Source organism: Bufo bufo, chromosome 8 (assembly GCF_905171765.1).
Source record: "Bufo bufo chromosome 8, aBufBuf1.1, whole genome shotgun sequence".
NCBI lineage: Eukaryota > Metazoa > Chordata > Amphibia > Anura > Bufonidae > Bufo > Bufo bufo.
The window spans coordinates 185,517,163-185,533,901 of record NC_053396.1 but is presented as its reverse complement, the minus strand read 5'-3'; the positions used below and the strand labels follow the sequence as shown (position 1 = coordinate 185,533,901).

At 42.7% G+C, this 16,739-nt stretch overlaps 1 pseudogene; it reads left to right on the top strand.

Moving 5' to 3' along the window:
- LOC120978247 overlaps positions 1–16,739 on the top strand; it is a 72,822-nt pseudogene that overhangs the window by 15,798 nt on the left and 40,285 nt on the right.

Genomic DNA, 16,739 nt, shown 5'->3' with positions numbered 1-16,739 from the left:
AACGAAGATGGAGAATACTTTGTTATCTTCGTTTTGTGGAATATGACGAATACATTTGTCATATTTGCTAATTCTACCAAGCCAACCATAGTAAACCAGGTCCAAATTGAAATCGCAATTCGATTATTATAACTTGAATTAATCGAATTGCGATTTCAACTTAGCACTGCTATATTCCATATTAGGCTAGAATTAATGAATAACGAATATGGAATATAGCAGTACTAAGTTGAAATCGCCATGCGATTACTTCGAGTTATATTAATCGCATTGCGATTTCAACTTGAGGCTGCTGCTGGGTCTCTAATGGAATGGGTCTAGAATTAACAAACTTAACTGATATTGAATCTAGCAGTGCTAATTTTTAATTAACTTTTATAATGCACTATTCTGACATACATTACTATATTTGTTTTATTAGTTAATTCTACCAATACCACCTATAGCAAAATCTCCAAAGCTGGAATTGCAATGCAATAAAAATTAGTTGCATTTCGAATTCAACACTATTGCTAAAATATTCGTATTGCTTGTATTGTTATAGTTAACAAGTGATGAAGTATAGCTACGTCATTGGGTGTGAAGCGGTAAATGATTATGGCACAAATTGAAGTGGTTACATCACACTACAATGTCTGTAACATGTATGTATGGATAGCAGACAAATATCTCTCATATGCACATAACACCTCTATTTACGTGCTACACACTGTATATCCTACGCTATAAAACCCACACCAACCCCACCTTCCCCCTTAAACCCTCCACCACCTTAAACCCCCCTCCATCATGTCCCCCCCACCTCCTCACTTACACACAGTTTATGAGAAGTAATGATTGACTTCCAGTATTTCAGTATTCGCTGGTTCATTTACCATAACCCAGGGTGCACCACGTGGAGGCGAACCAGCTGTACACCCCATACCGTACCGTTACCTCACTACACAGGTACACCTCTCCTCAAATGGCCATTGGCCAATACCCCATTGCTCATACCCCACACACATGCAATTTAAATACAATGTAATGTTATAACGGTAAACATAAAATCTAATTTTTTCCATTTATAGCCATAATTTTTATTTTATTTTTGATGACATGATCACAATAAGTTTAAATACTTGTATTTTAATAGTTTTGGATTACATGTATGCATGTTGTACAAGGTCTATGATTGGACCTGGTCCCGTCACGCGTGCTGCTAAGAGCGCCACAGTCCGCAGTATTCGGTTTGAATTGTGGCACACACATGACCACCGGCACAAGAAAATAGTCATAGTGAATAAGTGGTGCGACCATAAGCGGCGCCATGTCTATTACCCTGTTTCCATGTAACGGCGGCTGCTGTATGTAATGATAATGAATTATTACTTTGGCCCAGACCACATTGGTTACAATAAAACAAAACACAACAAATTTTATAGAACAATAAAGTTTTATAAAACAATCTTTAAATAAAAAAAAAATATTAAGAATATAAATAACAGAAGACCCCAAAAACTATTGAAAAAAAAATATTAAGGCAATTTTTTAATTTTTTGGAGCTTTTGGAGCAGTCCATCCAGGGACTTTTGGTTGGCCTCCTCTGCTAGGGTCAGCTCATCCTTTTCATCAGCTGCGGCCTCAACTTTTTCATCCGGTTGCACTGCTCCCGCTGCACATTTTTCACCTCTTTAATTAAGTTGTTTATTGCTGTAAAAGTAAAGGAAATATAAATTTTTAATCTACCGTATTTATCGGCGTATAACACGCACTTTTTCCCCCTGAAAATAGGGGGCAAATGATGTATGCGTGTTATACGCCGATATTCATTGCGGCCCGGCAAAGATGCAGCATCACAGACTGCGCTGTATGAGCCGGGAGAGAGGAGGGGCTGGAGTCCGTAACTAGGGGCGGGGCCCGTCACAGTCACTGTACTCTTACACCGGGCCCCGCCGCTCACCAAAGTATTTATAAACGTGAATCCTTATCCTGTTATTAAGCTGCCCTCTCCCATGTTCCCATGTCCCCCCTGTATCCCCACAGCACTTACTTAAGCTTCAATAGCAGGCAGAGCAGACGGCAGCAGTAACGTCACTCACTGACGTCGAGCGCCTGCTCCGCCCCCTTTATGAATGAAGCAGGCGGAGCAGACGCGCGACGTCAGTGAGTGACGTTACTGGTGCCGTCCGCTCTGCCTGCTATGGAAGCGTGTGAATCGTAAGTGCTGTGGGGATACAGGGGAACATGGGAACATGGGAGAGCGCAGCGTTAGTTCAACTTAATAACAGGATAAGGATTCACGTTTATAAATACTTCGGTGAGCAGAGGGCCGGTGTATTGGGGGACACTGTTATGAGGGGGATCTGTGGATGACATATAGCAGTGTCATCCACAGATCCCCCCCATAACAGTTCCATCCACAGATTCCCCCACCCCATAGCAGTACCATCCACAGATCTCCCACCCCATAGCAGTACCATCCACAGATATCCCACCCCATAACAATGCCATCCACAGATCTCTTACCCCATAACAATGCCATCCACAGATCCCCATAACAGCACCATCCACAGATCCCCCACCCCATAACAGTGCCATCCACAGATCAACAGTTGCTTTTACTGTCCTTTTACATTATTTACCTTATAAGTGGTAATAATATTAATAAAAAAAAGTTCTGAGCTACCCCTATTTTGCTTCAAAGTTCTTTATTTGAAATTTAATTTTTTTTCCTGAAATTTCCCTTAAAATGAAGGTGCTTGTTATACGCCTGTGCGTGTTATACGCCGATAAATACGGTACTTGAAAAGACAATGATTGTTTGGTGTATAAAGCAGATAAAGTCCTGTCTGACCCAGGAAGAAGTACATCAGCGATTTAAAAAGATTAAAATAGACAAATCGCCAGGACCGGATGGCATACACCCCCGTATCCTAAAGGAATTAAGTAATGTCATAGCCAGACCCTTATTTCTGATATTTGCAGACTCTAAACTGGCAGGGAATGTCCCACAGGATTGGCGCATGGCAAATGTGGTGCCAATATTCAAAAAGGGTCCAAAAACAGAGCCTGGAAACTATAGGCTGTAAGTTTAACATCTGTTGTGGGTAAACTGTTTGAAGGTTTTTTGAGAGATGCTATGTTAGAGCATCTCAACGGAAATAAGCAAATAACGCCATATCAGCATGGCTTCATGAGGGATCAGTCATGCCAAACTAATTTAATCAGTTTCTATGAGGAGGTAAGTTCTAGACTTGACAGCGGCGAATCAATGGATGTCGTATATCTGGTCTTCTCCAAAGCATTTGACATTGTACTACATAAAAGGTTAGTATATAAAATGGGAATGCTCGGACTGGGAGAAAACGTCTGTATGTGGGTAAGTAACTGGCTCAGTAATAGAAAACAGAGGGTGGTTATTAATGGTACACACTCAGATTCGGTCACTGTCACTAGCGGGGTACCTCAGGGGTCAGTATTGGGCCCTATTCTCTTCAATATATTTATTAATGATCTTGTAGAAGGCTTGCATAGTAAAATATCAATTTTCGCAGATGACACTAAACTGTGTAAAGTAATTTACACTGAAGAGGACAGTATACTACTACAGAGGGATCTGGATAGATTGGAGGCTTGGGCAGATAAGTGGCAGATGAGGTTTAACACTGACAAATGTAAGGTTATGCACATGGGAAGGAATAATGCAAGTCACCCGTACATACTAAACGGTAAAACACTTGGTAACACTGACATGGAAAAGGATCTAGGAATTTTAATAAACAGCAAACTAAGCTGCAAAAACCAGTGTCCGGCAGCTGCTGCCAAGGCCAATAAGATAATGGGTTGCATCAAAAGGGGCATAGATGCCCGTGATAAGAACATAGTCCTACCACTTTACAAATCGCCAGTCAGACCACACATGGAGTACTGTGTACAGTTCTGGGCTCCTGTGAACAAGGCAGACATAGCAGAGCTGGAGAGGGTCCAGAGGAGGGCAACTAAAGTAATGACTGGAATGGGGCAACTACAGTACCCTGAAAGATTATCAAAATTAGGGTTATTCACTTTAGAAAAAAGACGACTGAGGGGAGATCTAATTACTTTGTATAAATATATCAGGAGTGAGTACAGAGATCTATCCCATCATCTATTTATCCCCAGGACTGTGACTGTGACGAGGGGACATCCTCTGCGTCTGGAGGAAAGAAGGTTTGTACACAAACATAGAAGAGGATTCTGTATGGTAAGAGCAGTGAGACTATGGAACTCTCTGCCTGAGGAGGTGGTGATGGGGAGTACAATAAAGGAATTCAAGAGGGGCCTGGATGTGTTTCTGGAGCGTAATAATATTACAGGCTATAGCTACTAGAGAGGAGTCGTTGATCCAGGGAATTATTGTTATTGCCTGATTGGAGTTGGGAAATAATTTTTTATTCCCCTACAGTGGTGTAAATTGGCTTCTACCTCACAGTTTTTTTTTGCCTTCCTCTGGATCAACTTGCAGGATGACAGGCCGAACTGGATAGACAAATGTCTTTTTTCGGCCTTATATACTATGTTACTATGTTAATCCATTATATATTGGTTTAGTTAGGATTAATAATAGTTCTTTAGACTTTAGGGTTATGGACTTAGTAGTTAAGTTGATGCTTTTTATGTAGATTAATTACTTTATAGTGTTCATGTTTCATATTACTGTTGTGTGTTGTACGTTCTTTGTTGACAGTTTCATAGTGTTTACACCATTTTTTAGATAAATATTAATATTGTTTTGTGCACTTTATTTTTTAGTCTAAGAAAAATTTAATATTTTGGATGCTCGTTACATCCAATATTAAACAGTATGCCTCATTCAGATACTTTACGGAAATCAGTACACCAGTAAAATCAGCTAGCTGTAAAAAAAACTTTACGTGGAATTAATTAGGGTCCGTGTTTTTGGACTGAGTGCCCAGACAGATATAGTGGCACAGGTCACTCCCGTACTCCATCAAGCGTTTTTATAAAGTTTGGATTAAAAATGCTGTTCTTTTCAAGTGTGGACAGGAGATGTGAAAACTGAACTTGCAGAGAAATGAGCATGGTCTCTGACAGACCCTAAAGAGTGGTGATATACTAATATTTTTGTTACACTGCTTGGAGTGAACGCAAAGTGTGGGACTTTAGGTTATGCAATATTTGAAGTCTGAATAACAATTTGAGGTTGAACTTGAACTTGTTTATAATTGTTTTCTTGAATCAAATCTGCCTGTGGTGAAGACTAAACTGACACCTGTATGTGTGTGGGGACATTTTTTAAATTAAAACATCAACAGAATATATTTACCCTCCTGGCGGGGGGTGGTCACCACCTCATCTTCCTCCTCCTCCTCATCCTCCTGGACCTCATCTGCCTCAGGTGGGCTATGGGCCTGATGCCCTGATGGTCCTGCCTGCTCCTCTTCCTGCTCCTCATCCTCCTCATCCTCCATCATCTCCTCTTCCACCACCTTCTTCTTATTCGAGCGCTTAGAGCGCACTTTTGGAAGAGGCACCCCTGTAATGAACAAATTTTACAAAAATTCCAAGATAAACAAGCAAAGCAAAAAAAAAAAAAGCTAACGGTACACAAATTAATCTATGGTGGGATCTGGATGGTATAATGATTACCCCTATGTTTGATTTCACATGATTTGGTGTTAGATGTAACTATAAATGAAGTCTTTCAGATGGTTTACCGTTGAGTATGTTAATAGCTAGGATGAGGTAGCGGGGGGTATTGGTTCGCAAGGTACTGTTGCAGGGTTATTCAAATGAGGTGGACCAAGTCAACTGTTTTGACATTGGATAAGGGTTTACATCATATATCTGTATCTCGCTGTGAGTGTATGTATATATTGTAAAGGGATAATCAGCTACGTGTCCCAACATTTATCAAATTCGTGCTGGAGAACTTTTAGGCAGAAGAGAAAACCAACTAAATTATTTATTGCAAATTTCCAACATTACCATTGTACCTGAATACCAGTATAGTCTGTCTTCCACACAATTATCATTTTGCTGTAACAGCCTGCCTACATTAAATATGCTGACTGTGCTGTTAATAGTGTGCCTGCGAAGCTGTATGGTAGGAAATCTCTAAAGCCGATTAGTACGCCTTAGACCTTTTCAAGGGTATGCGGCCCACAGAGAGGGCTCTGAGTGCCGCCTCTAGCACCCGTCCCATCGGTTCGACACCACTGAATTTAGTTATCAGTTGTAAAGGGATATAAATACTTATTTGCATAACTGAACACATAAATAACAATAGGTGGTTGATAGAAAATTAATGTAAGCATCGTACCTGGACAATTTTTGTCTCTGATCTCTTCTATGAGATCCATTTTGTGGCGTTTTAGGTCCGACCACTTTTTTTAATTGGCTCCCTTAGAATGGATCTTGCCATTCCTCTGCCACTGGATGTTATCCATTCTCCTCACAATAGCCTGTTTCTCTCCACGAGAACCCAATTCATCGTATCCCTTCTGCAACATAGTCTGCAAGATAACAATTAAAGGATGTAATCCCAAAGTTGTAAAATACAATTATTAGTAATTATAGTCATCTGAACCATAAAAAATAAAATTTAATATGAAAATGGTAAAAAGTATATATTTATATAGTTCCCTATGGAACTATATGAAAGTAAAGTAAAAATAAAAACATTTTTATTCAAAGCAAATATAAGAATTAAACTCCACAGTGGACGCCACTTTAACAGTGACTTTCAACAATGGCCTCCCATGTAACAGTGACCTTGACAGAGTCCGCCCTTTTAATAGTGACTTTGAAAAAGACCTCCCCTTTAACAGTGTCTATAACAGTGGCCGCCCCTTTAAGAGTGACTTGAACAGTGGCTTCCCCTTTAAGAGTGACTTGAACAGTGGCTTCCCCTTTAAGAGTGACTTGAATAGTGGCTTCCCCTTTAAGAGTGACTTGAACAGTGGCTTCCCCTTTAAGAGTGACTTGAACAGTGGCCTCCCCTTTAACAGTGACTTGAACAGTGGCCTCCCCTTTAACAGTGACTATAACAGTGGCCGCCCCTTTAAGAGTGACTTGGAACAGTGGCTTCCCCTTTAAGAGTGACTTGGAACAGTGGCCGCACCTATAACAGTGACTAGAACAGGGGCTGCCCCTTTAAGAGTGACTTGGAACAGTGGCCGCACCTATAACAGTGACTAGAACAGGGACCGCCCCTTTAAGAGTGACTTAGAACAGTGGCCGCACCTATAACAGTGACTAGAACAGGGGCCGCCCCTTTAAGAGTGACTTGAAAAGTGGCTTCCCCTTTAAGAGTGACTTGAAACAGTGGCCGCACCTATAACAGTGACTAGAACAGGGGCCGCCCCTTCAAGAGTGACTTGGAACAGTGGCCGCACCTATAACAGTGACTAGAACAGGGGCCGCCCCTTTAAGAGTGACTTGGAACAGTGGCCGCACCTATAACAGTGACTAGAACAGGGGCCGCCCCTTTAAGAGTGACTTGGAACAGTGGCCGCACCTATAACAGTGACTAGAACAGGGACCGCCCCTTTAAGAGTGACTTGGAACAGTGGCTTCCCCTTTAAGAGTGACTTAAATAGTGGCTTCCCCTTTAAGAGTTACTTGAATAGTGGCTTCCCCTTTAAGAGTGACTTGAACAGTGGCTTCCCTTTTAAGAGTGACTTGAACAGTGGCCTCCCCTTTAATAGTGACTTGAACAGTGGCCTCCCCTTTAACAGTGACTATAACAGTGTCCGCCCCTTTAAGAGTGACTTGAACAGTGGCTTCCCCTTTCAGAGTGACTTGAATAGTGGCTTCCCCTTTAAGAGTGACTTGAACAGTGGCTTCCCCTTTAAGAGTGACTTGGAACAGTGGCCGCACCTATAACAGTGACTAGAACAGGGGCCGCCCTTTTAAGAGTGACTTGGAACAGTGGCTTCCCCTTTAAGAGTGACTTGAATAGTGGCTTCCCCTTTAAGAGTGACTTGAATAGTGGCTTTCCCTTTAAGAGTGACTTGAACAGTGGCTTCCCCTTTAACCACCTCAGCCCCCAGTGCTTAAACACCCTGAAAGACCAGGCCACTTTTTACACTTCTGACCTACACTACTTTCACCGTTTATTGCTCGGTCATGCAACTTACCACCCAAATGAATTTTACCTCCTTTTCTTCTCACTAATAGAGCTTTCATTTGGTGGTATTTCATTGCTGCTGACATTTTTACTTTTTTTGTTATTAATCGAAATTTAACGATTTTTTTGCAAAAAAATGACATTTTTCACTTTCAGTTGTAAAATTTTGCAAAAAAAACGACATCCATATATAAATTTTGCTCTAAATTAATTGTTCTACATGTCTTTGATAAAAAAAAAATGTTTGGGTAAAAAAAAAAAATGGTTTGGGTAAAAGTTATAGCGTTTACAAACTATGGTACAAAAATGTGAATTTCCGCTTTTTGAAGCAGCTCTGACTTTCTGAGCACCTGTCATGTTTCCTGAGGTTCTACAATGCCCAGACAGTACAAACACCCCACAAATGACCCCATTTCGGAAAGTACACACCCTAAGGTATTCGCTGATGGGCATAGTGAGTTCATAGAACTTTTTATTTTTTGTCACAAGTTAGCGGAAAATGATGATTTTTTTTCTTTTTTTTTTTTTCTTACAAAGTCTCATATTCCACTAACTTGTGACAAAAAATAAAAAGTTCTATGAACTCACTATGCCCATCAGCGAATACCTTGGGGTCTCTTCTTTCCAAAATGGGGTCACTTGTGGGGTAGTTATACTGCCCTGGCATTCTAGGGGCCCAAATGTGTGGTAAGGAGTTTGAAATCAAATTCTGTAAAAAATGACCTGTGAAATCCGAAAGGTGCTCTTTGGAATATGGGCCCCTTTGCCCACCTAGGCTGCAAAAAAGTGTCACACATCTGGTATCTCCGTACTCAGGAGAAGGTGGGGAATGTGTTTTGGGGTGTCATTTTATATATACCCATGCTGGGTGAGATAAATATCTTGGTCAAATGCCAACTTTGTATAAAAAAATGGGAAAAGTTGTCTTTTGCCAAGATATTTCTCTCACCCAGCATGGGTATATGTAAAATGACACCCCAAAACACATTCCCCAACTTCTCCTGAGTACGGAGATACCAGATGTGTGACACTTTTTTGCAGCCTAGGTGGGCATATTCCAAAGAGAACATTTTTTACAGAATTTGATTTCAAACTCCTTACCACACATTTGGGCCCCTAGAATGCCAGGGCAGTATAACTACCCCACAAGTGACCCCATTTTGGAAAGAAGAGACCCCAAGGTATTCGCTGATGGGCATAGTGAGTTCATGGAAGTTTTTATTTTTTGTCACAAGTTAGTGGAATATGAGACTTTGTATAAAAAAAAAAAAAAAAAAAATCATCATTTTCCACTAACTTGTGACAAAAAATAAAAAATTCGAGGAACTCGCCATGCCCCTCACGGAATACCTTGGGGTGTCTTCTTTCCAAAATGGGGTCACTTGTGGGGTAGTTATACTGCCCTGGCATTTTCCAGGGGCCCTAATGTGTGGTATGTAGGTAAATGACCTGTGAAATCCTAAAGGTGCTCTTTGGAATATGGGCCCCTTTGCCCACCTAGGCTGCAAAAAAGTGTCACACATGTGGTATCGCCGTATTCAGGAGAAGTTGGGGAATGTGTTTTGGGGTGTCATTTTACATATACCCTTGCTGGGTGAGAGAAATATCTTGACAAAAGACAACTTTTCCCATTTTTTTATACAAAGTTGGCATTTGACCAAGATATTTCTCTCACCCAGCATGGGTATATGTAAAATGACACCCCAAAACACATTCCCCAACTTCTCCTGAGTACTGCGATACCAGATGTGTGACACTTTTTTGCAGCCTAGATGCGCAAAGGTGCCCAAATTCCTTTTAGGAGGGCATTTTTAGACATTTGGATACCAGACTTCTTCTCACGCTTTGGGGCCCCTAGAATGCCAGGGCAGTATAAATACCCCACATGTGACCCCATTTTGGAAAGAAGAGACCCCAAGGTATTCAATGAGGGGCATGGCGAGTTCATAGAATTTTTTTTTTTTTGGCACAAGTTAGCGGAAATTGATATTTTTAATTTTTTTCTCACAAAGTCTCCCGTTCCGCTAACTTGGGACAAAAATTTCAATCTTTCATGGACTCAATATGCCCCTCACGGAATACCTGGGGGTGTCTTATTTCCGAAATGGGGTCACATGTGGGGTATTTATACTGCCCTGGCATTCTAGGGGCCCTAAAGCGTGAGAAGAAGTCTGGAATATAAATGTCTAAAAAATTTTACGCATTTGGATTCCGTGAGGGGTATGGGGAGTTCATGTGAGATTTTATTTTTTGACACAAGTTAGTGGAATATGAGACTTTGTAAGAAAAAAAAATAATAATTCCGCTAACTTGGGCCAAAAAAATGTCTGAATGGAGCCTTACAGAGGGGTGATCAATGACAGGGGGGTGATCAATGACAGGGGGGTGATCAATGACAGGGGGGTGATCAATGACAGGGGGGTGATCAGGGAGTCTATATGGGGTGATCACCACAGTCATTGATCACGCCCCTGTAAGGCTTCATTCAGACGTCCGGATGCGTTTTGCGGATCCGATCCATCTATCAGTGGATCCGTAAAAATCATGCGGACGTCTGAATGGAGCTTTACAGGGGGGTGATCAATGACAGGGGGGTAATCAATGACAGGGGGGTGATCAGGGAGTCTATATGGGGTGATCACCACAGTCATTGATCACGCCCCTGTAAGGCTTCATTCAGACGTCCGGATGCATTTTGCGGATCCGATCCATCTATCAGTGCATCCGTAAAAATCATGCGGACATCTGAATGGAGCTTTACAGGGGGGTAATCAATGACAGTGGGGTAATCAATGACAGGGGGGTGATCAGGGAGTCTATATGGGGTGATCACCACAGTCATTGATCACGCCCCTGTAAGGCTTCATTCAGACGTCCGGATGCGTTTTGCGGATCCGATCCATCTATCAGTGCATCCGTAAAAATCATGCGGACATCTGAATGGAGCTTTACAGGGGGGTAATCAATGACAGGGGGGTAATCAATGACAGGGGGGTGATCAGGGAGTCTATATGGGGTGATCACCACAGTCATTGATCACGCCCCTGTAAGGCTTCATTCAGACGTCCAGGTGCGTTTTGCGGATCCGATCCATCTATCAGTGCATCCGTAAAAATCATGCGGACATCTGAATGGAGCTTTACAGGGGGGTAATCAATGACAGGGGGGTGATCAGGGAGTCTATATGGGGTGATCACCACAGTCATTGATCATGCCCCTGTAAGGCTTCATTCAGACGTCCGGATGCGTTTTGCGGATCCGATCCATCTATCAGTGGATCCGTAAAAATCATGCGGACGTCTGAATGGAGCTTTACAGGGGGGTAATCAATGACAGGGGGGTAATCAATGACAGGGGGGTGATCAGGGAGTCTATATGGGGTGATCACCACAGTCATTGATCACGCCCCTGTAAGGCTTCATTCAGACGTCCGGATGCGTTTTGCGGATCCGATCCATCTATCAGTGGATCCGTAAAAATCATGCGGACGTCTGAATGGAGCTTTACAGGGGGGTAATCAATGACAGGGGGGTAATCAATGACAGGGGGGTGATCAGGGAGTCTATATGGGGTGATCACCACAGTCATTGATCACGCCCCTGTAAGGCTTCATTCAGACGTCCGGATGCGTTTTGCGGATCCGATCCATCTATCAGTGCATCCGTAAAAATCATGCAGACATCTGAATGGAGCTTTACAGGGGGGTGATCAATGACAGGGGTGTAATCAATGACAGGGGGGTGATCAGGGAGTCTATATGGGGTGATAACCACAGTCATTGATCACGCCCCTGTAAGGCTTCATTCAGACGTCCGTATGCGTTTTGCGGATCCGATCCATCTATCAGTGCATCCGTAAAAATCATGCAGACATCTGAATGGAGCTTTACAGGGGGGTGATCAATGACAGGGGTGTAATCAATGACAGGGGGGGGATCAGGGAGTCTATATGGGGTGATCACCACAGTCATTCATCATGCCCCTGTAAGGCTTCATTCAGACGTCCGGATGCGTTTTGCAGGTCCGATCCATCTATCAGTGCATCCGTAAAAATCATGCGGACATCTGAATGGAGCTTTACAGGGGGGTGATCAGGGAGTCTATATGGGGTGATCACCACAGTCATTGATCATGCCCCTGTAAGGCTTTATTCAGACGTCCGGATGCGTTTTGCGGATCCGATCCATCTATCAGTGGATCCGTAAAAATCATGCGGACGTCTGAATGGAGCTTTACAGGGGGGTAATCAATGACAGGGGGGTAATCAATGACAGGGGGGTGATCAGGGAGTCTATATGGGGTGATCACCACAGTCATTGATCACGCCCCTGTAAGGCTTCATTCAGACGTCCGGATGCGTTTTGCGGATCCGATCCATCTATCAGTGGATCCGTAAAAATCATGCGGACGTCTGAATGGAGCTTTACAGGGGGGTGATCAATGACAGGGGGGGTGATCAATGACAGGGGGGGTGATCAATGACAGGGGGGAGATCAGGGAGTCTATATGGGGTGATCAGGGGTGATCAGGGGCCTAATAAGGGGTTAATAAGTGACGGGGGGGGGGTGTAGTGTAGTGTAGTGGTGCTTGGTGCTACTTTACTGAGCTACCTGTGTCCTCTGGTGGTCGATCCAAACAAAGGGGACCACCAGAGGACCAGGTAGCAGGTATATTATACGCTGTTATCAAAACAGCATCTAATATACCTGTTAGGGGTTAAAAAAAAACACATCTCCAGCCTGCCAGCGAACGATCGCCGCTGGCAGGCTGGAGATCAACTCTCTTACCTTCCGTTCCTGTGAGCGCGCGCGCCTGTGTACGCGCGTTCACAGGAAATCTCGCGTCTCGCGAGATGACGCGTATAAGCGTCCAGGCGGAATGAATCAACCACCTCCAGGACGCGTCTGTGCGTACAGCGGTCCGGAGGTGGTTAAGAGTGACTTGAACAGTGGCCTCCCCTTTAATAGTGACTTGAACAGTGGCCTCCCCTTTAACAGTGACTAGAACAGTGGCCGCCCCTTTAAGAGTGACTTGAACAGTGGCTTCCCCTTTAAGAGTGACTTGAATAGTGGCTTCCCCTTTAAGAGTGACTTGAACAGTGGCTTCCCCTTTAAGAGTGACTTGGAACAGTGGCTGCACCTATAACAGTGATTAGAACAGGGGCCGCCCCTTTAAGAGTGACTTGGAACAGTGTCTTCCCCTTTAAGATTGACTTGAATAGTGGCTTCCCCTTTAAGAGTGACTTGAACAGTGGCTTCCCCTTTAAGAGTGACTTGGAACAGTGGCCGCAATATAACAGTGACTAGAACAGAGGCCGCCCCTTTAAGAGTGACTTGGAACAGTGGCCGCACCAATAACAGTGACTAGAACAGTGGCCACCCCTTTAGGAGTGACTTGGAACAGTGGCTTCCCCTTTAAGAGTGACTTGAATAGTGGCTTCCCCTTTAAGAGTGACTTGAATCGTGGCTTCCCCTTTAAGAGTGACTTGAACAGTGGCCTCCCCTTTAATAGTGACTATAACAGTGGCCTCCCCTTTAACAGTGACTATAACAGTGGCCTCCCCTTTATGAGTGACTTGAACAGTGGCTTCCCCTTTAGGAGTGACTTGAATAGTGGCTTCCCCTTTAAGAGTGACTTGAACAGTGGCTTCCCCTTTAAGAGTGACTTGGAACAGTGGCCGCACTTATAACAGTGACTAGAACAGTGGCTGCCCCTTTAAGCGTGACTTGGAACAGTGGCCGCACCTATAACAGTGACTAGAACAGGGGCTGCCCCTTTAAGAGTGACTTGGAACAGTGGCCGCACCTATAACAGTGACTAGAACAGGGGCTGCCCCTTTAAGAGTGACTTGGAACAGTGGCCACACTTATAACAGTGACTAGAACAGGGGCCGCCCCTTTAAGAGTGACTTGGAACAGTGGCTGCACCTATAACAGTGACTAGAACAGGGGCCGCCCTTTTAAGAGTGACTTGGAACAGTGGCCGCACCTATAACAGTGACTAGAACAGGGGCCGCCCCTTTAAGAGTGACTTGGAACAGTGGCCGCACCTTGGACTTGGACAACAGCACAGTGACATACTTTTTCCAGTAGAATTACTTACAGTGATCAAATATTCCAACTCTTCCGCATTGAAATTGCTTCTTGCCATTTTTGTCTGCAGAATCTGCCTCTCTCCACTCTCCTTGCGATCCCAGGCACGCACGTACAGACGCACGCACACACAGACGCACGCTCACAATTATTTAAATTACGTATTATCGAGATAACGAACCAAACATAGTAGACTGTATAGGCAGGCAAATTTCATATTGGTATCTTGCTCTAAGTTGTATTTGCGTACGAATGAAACTTAATTCTATTGAGCCAACCAATAGTAAATCAGACTAATAGCTCTAATGTTCCATTCGAACGCGATTAAAACTTATAGTGGGGGACTAATTGGAAAGTTGACTAATGTGAACAATTGACTATTAGATTTAACAAATAAGAAAATAGAGCAGGATTCTCTTTATTGGTTGGTTAGGTTCAATCTGGACAGCTGCAAGTTGAAATAGCAATGCGATTAATTCAAGTTATAATAATCAAATTTCGATTTCAGCTTAGCACTGCTATATTCCATATTAGGCTAGAATTAACGAATATGGAATATAGCAGTGCTAAGTTAAAATCGAAATTCGATTATTATAACTTGAATTAATCGCATTGCTATTTCAACTTGGACCTGGTTTACTATGGATGGCTTGGTAGAATTAGCGAATATGACGAATGTATTTGTCATATTCCTCAAAACGAAGATACCGAAGTATTCTCCATCTTCGTTTTAGCTACCTATTCGTCAACTTCGCTAATTCTAGCAATCAAATAGGAAAGTTGACTATAGAGACAGCTGTGTTTAATTCGCTATGCAATTATATTACTTTGCTTTTTCTTTTATAAATAGAATCATTATAATAATCAAGTATATAACTATTCAATTTTTTTTTTAAAAAAGCAAAGTAATGTAATCGCATAGCGAATTAAACACAGCTGTCTCTATAGTCAACTTTCCTATTTGATTGCTAGAATTAGCAAAGTTGACGAATATGGAGCTAAAAACGAAGATGGAGAATACTTTGTTATCTTCGTTTTGAGGAATATGACGAATACATTCATCATATTCGTCATCTTCACTAATTCTAGATATCAAACAAAAAATAGGAGAGTAGCCTTAAGTTAAAATCGCAATACGCGATTATTTAAATCACATATTAATCGCGATAACTAGAATAATGACGAATATTCGATTTCGACGAATATAAAACTAATATTCTATTGAATATTCGCGAATTTCGTTGAAATCGAATATGGCACCTGCCGCTCATCACTACTAACTATACAGACATGTAGAGTGGCGCCTGGAGATCTCACGGCACTTACTATTATCCCTGGGCGCCGCTCCGTTCTCCTGCTATGCCCTCCGGTATCTCTGTTCCCTATGTTATAGTAGGAGGAGTCTGCCCTTGTTCTTCTGTAGCGCTGGCCAATCGCATTGCAGAGCTCAGAGCCTGGGAGAAAATAACCTCCCAGGCTGTGAGCTCTGCGCTGCGATTGGCCAGCGCTAGAGCAGAACAAGGGCAGACTCCGCCAACCATAACTTAGTGACTGGAATCTCCGCCTACTATAACTTAGTGAGTATGTGAACCCTTTGAAATTATATGGATTTCTGCACAAATTGGTCATAAAATGTGATCTGATCTTCATCTAAGTCACAACAATAGACAATCACAGTCTGCTTAAACTAATAACACACAAAGAATTAAATGTTACCATGTTTTTATTAAACACACCATGGAAACATTCACAGTGCAGGTGGAAAAAGTATGTGAACCCCTAGACTAATGACATCTCCAAGAGCTAATTGGAGTGAGAAGTCAGCCAACTGGAGTCCAATCAATAAGATGAGATTAGAGGTGTTGGTTATAGCTGCTCTGCCCTATAAAAAAACACACACCAGTTCTGGGTTTGCTTTTCACCAGAAGCATTGCCTGATGTGAATGATGCCTCGCACAAAAGAGCTCTCAGAAGACCTACGATTGAGAATTGTTGACTTGCATAAAGCTGGAGTGGCCATCCTGTAAAGATGACTGCAAGAGCACAGCACAGACTGCTCAATGAGGTGAAAAAGAATCCTAGAGTGTCAGCTAAAGACTTACAAAAGTCTCTTTAATATGCTAACACCCCTGTTAGCAAATCGATGATATGTAAAACACTGAACAAGAATGGATTTCATGGGATGATACTGCCACTGATGTCCAAAAAAAATATTGCTGCACGTTTACAGTTTGCACAAGAGCACCTGGATGTTCCATAGCAGTACTGGCAAAATATTCTGTGGACAGATGAAACCAAAGTTGAGTTGTTTGGAAGAAACACACAACACTATGTGTGGAGAAAAAGAGGCACAGCACACCAACATCAAAACCTCATCCCAACTGTGAAGTATGGTGGTGGGGGCATCATGGTTTGGGGCTGCTTTGCTGCGTCAGGGCCTGGACGAATTGCTATCATCGAAGTAAAAATGAATTCCCAAGTTTATCAAGACATTTTGCAGGAGAACTTAAGGCCATCTGTCCACCAGCTGAAGCT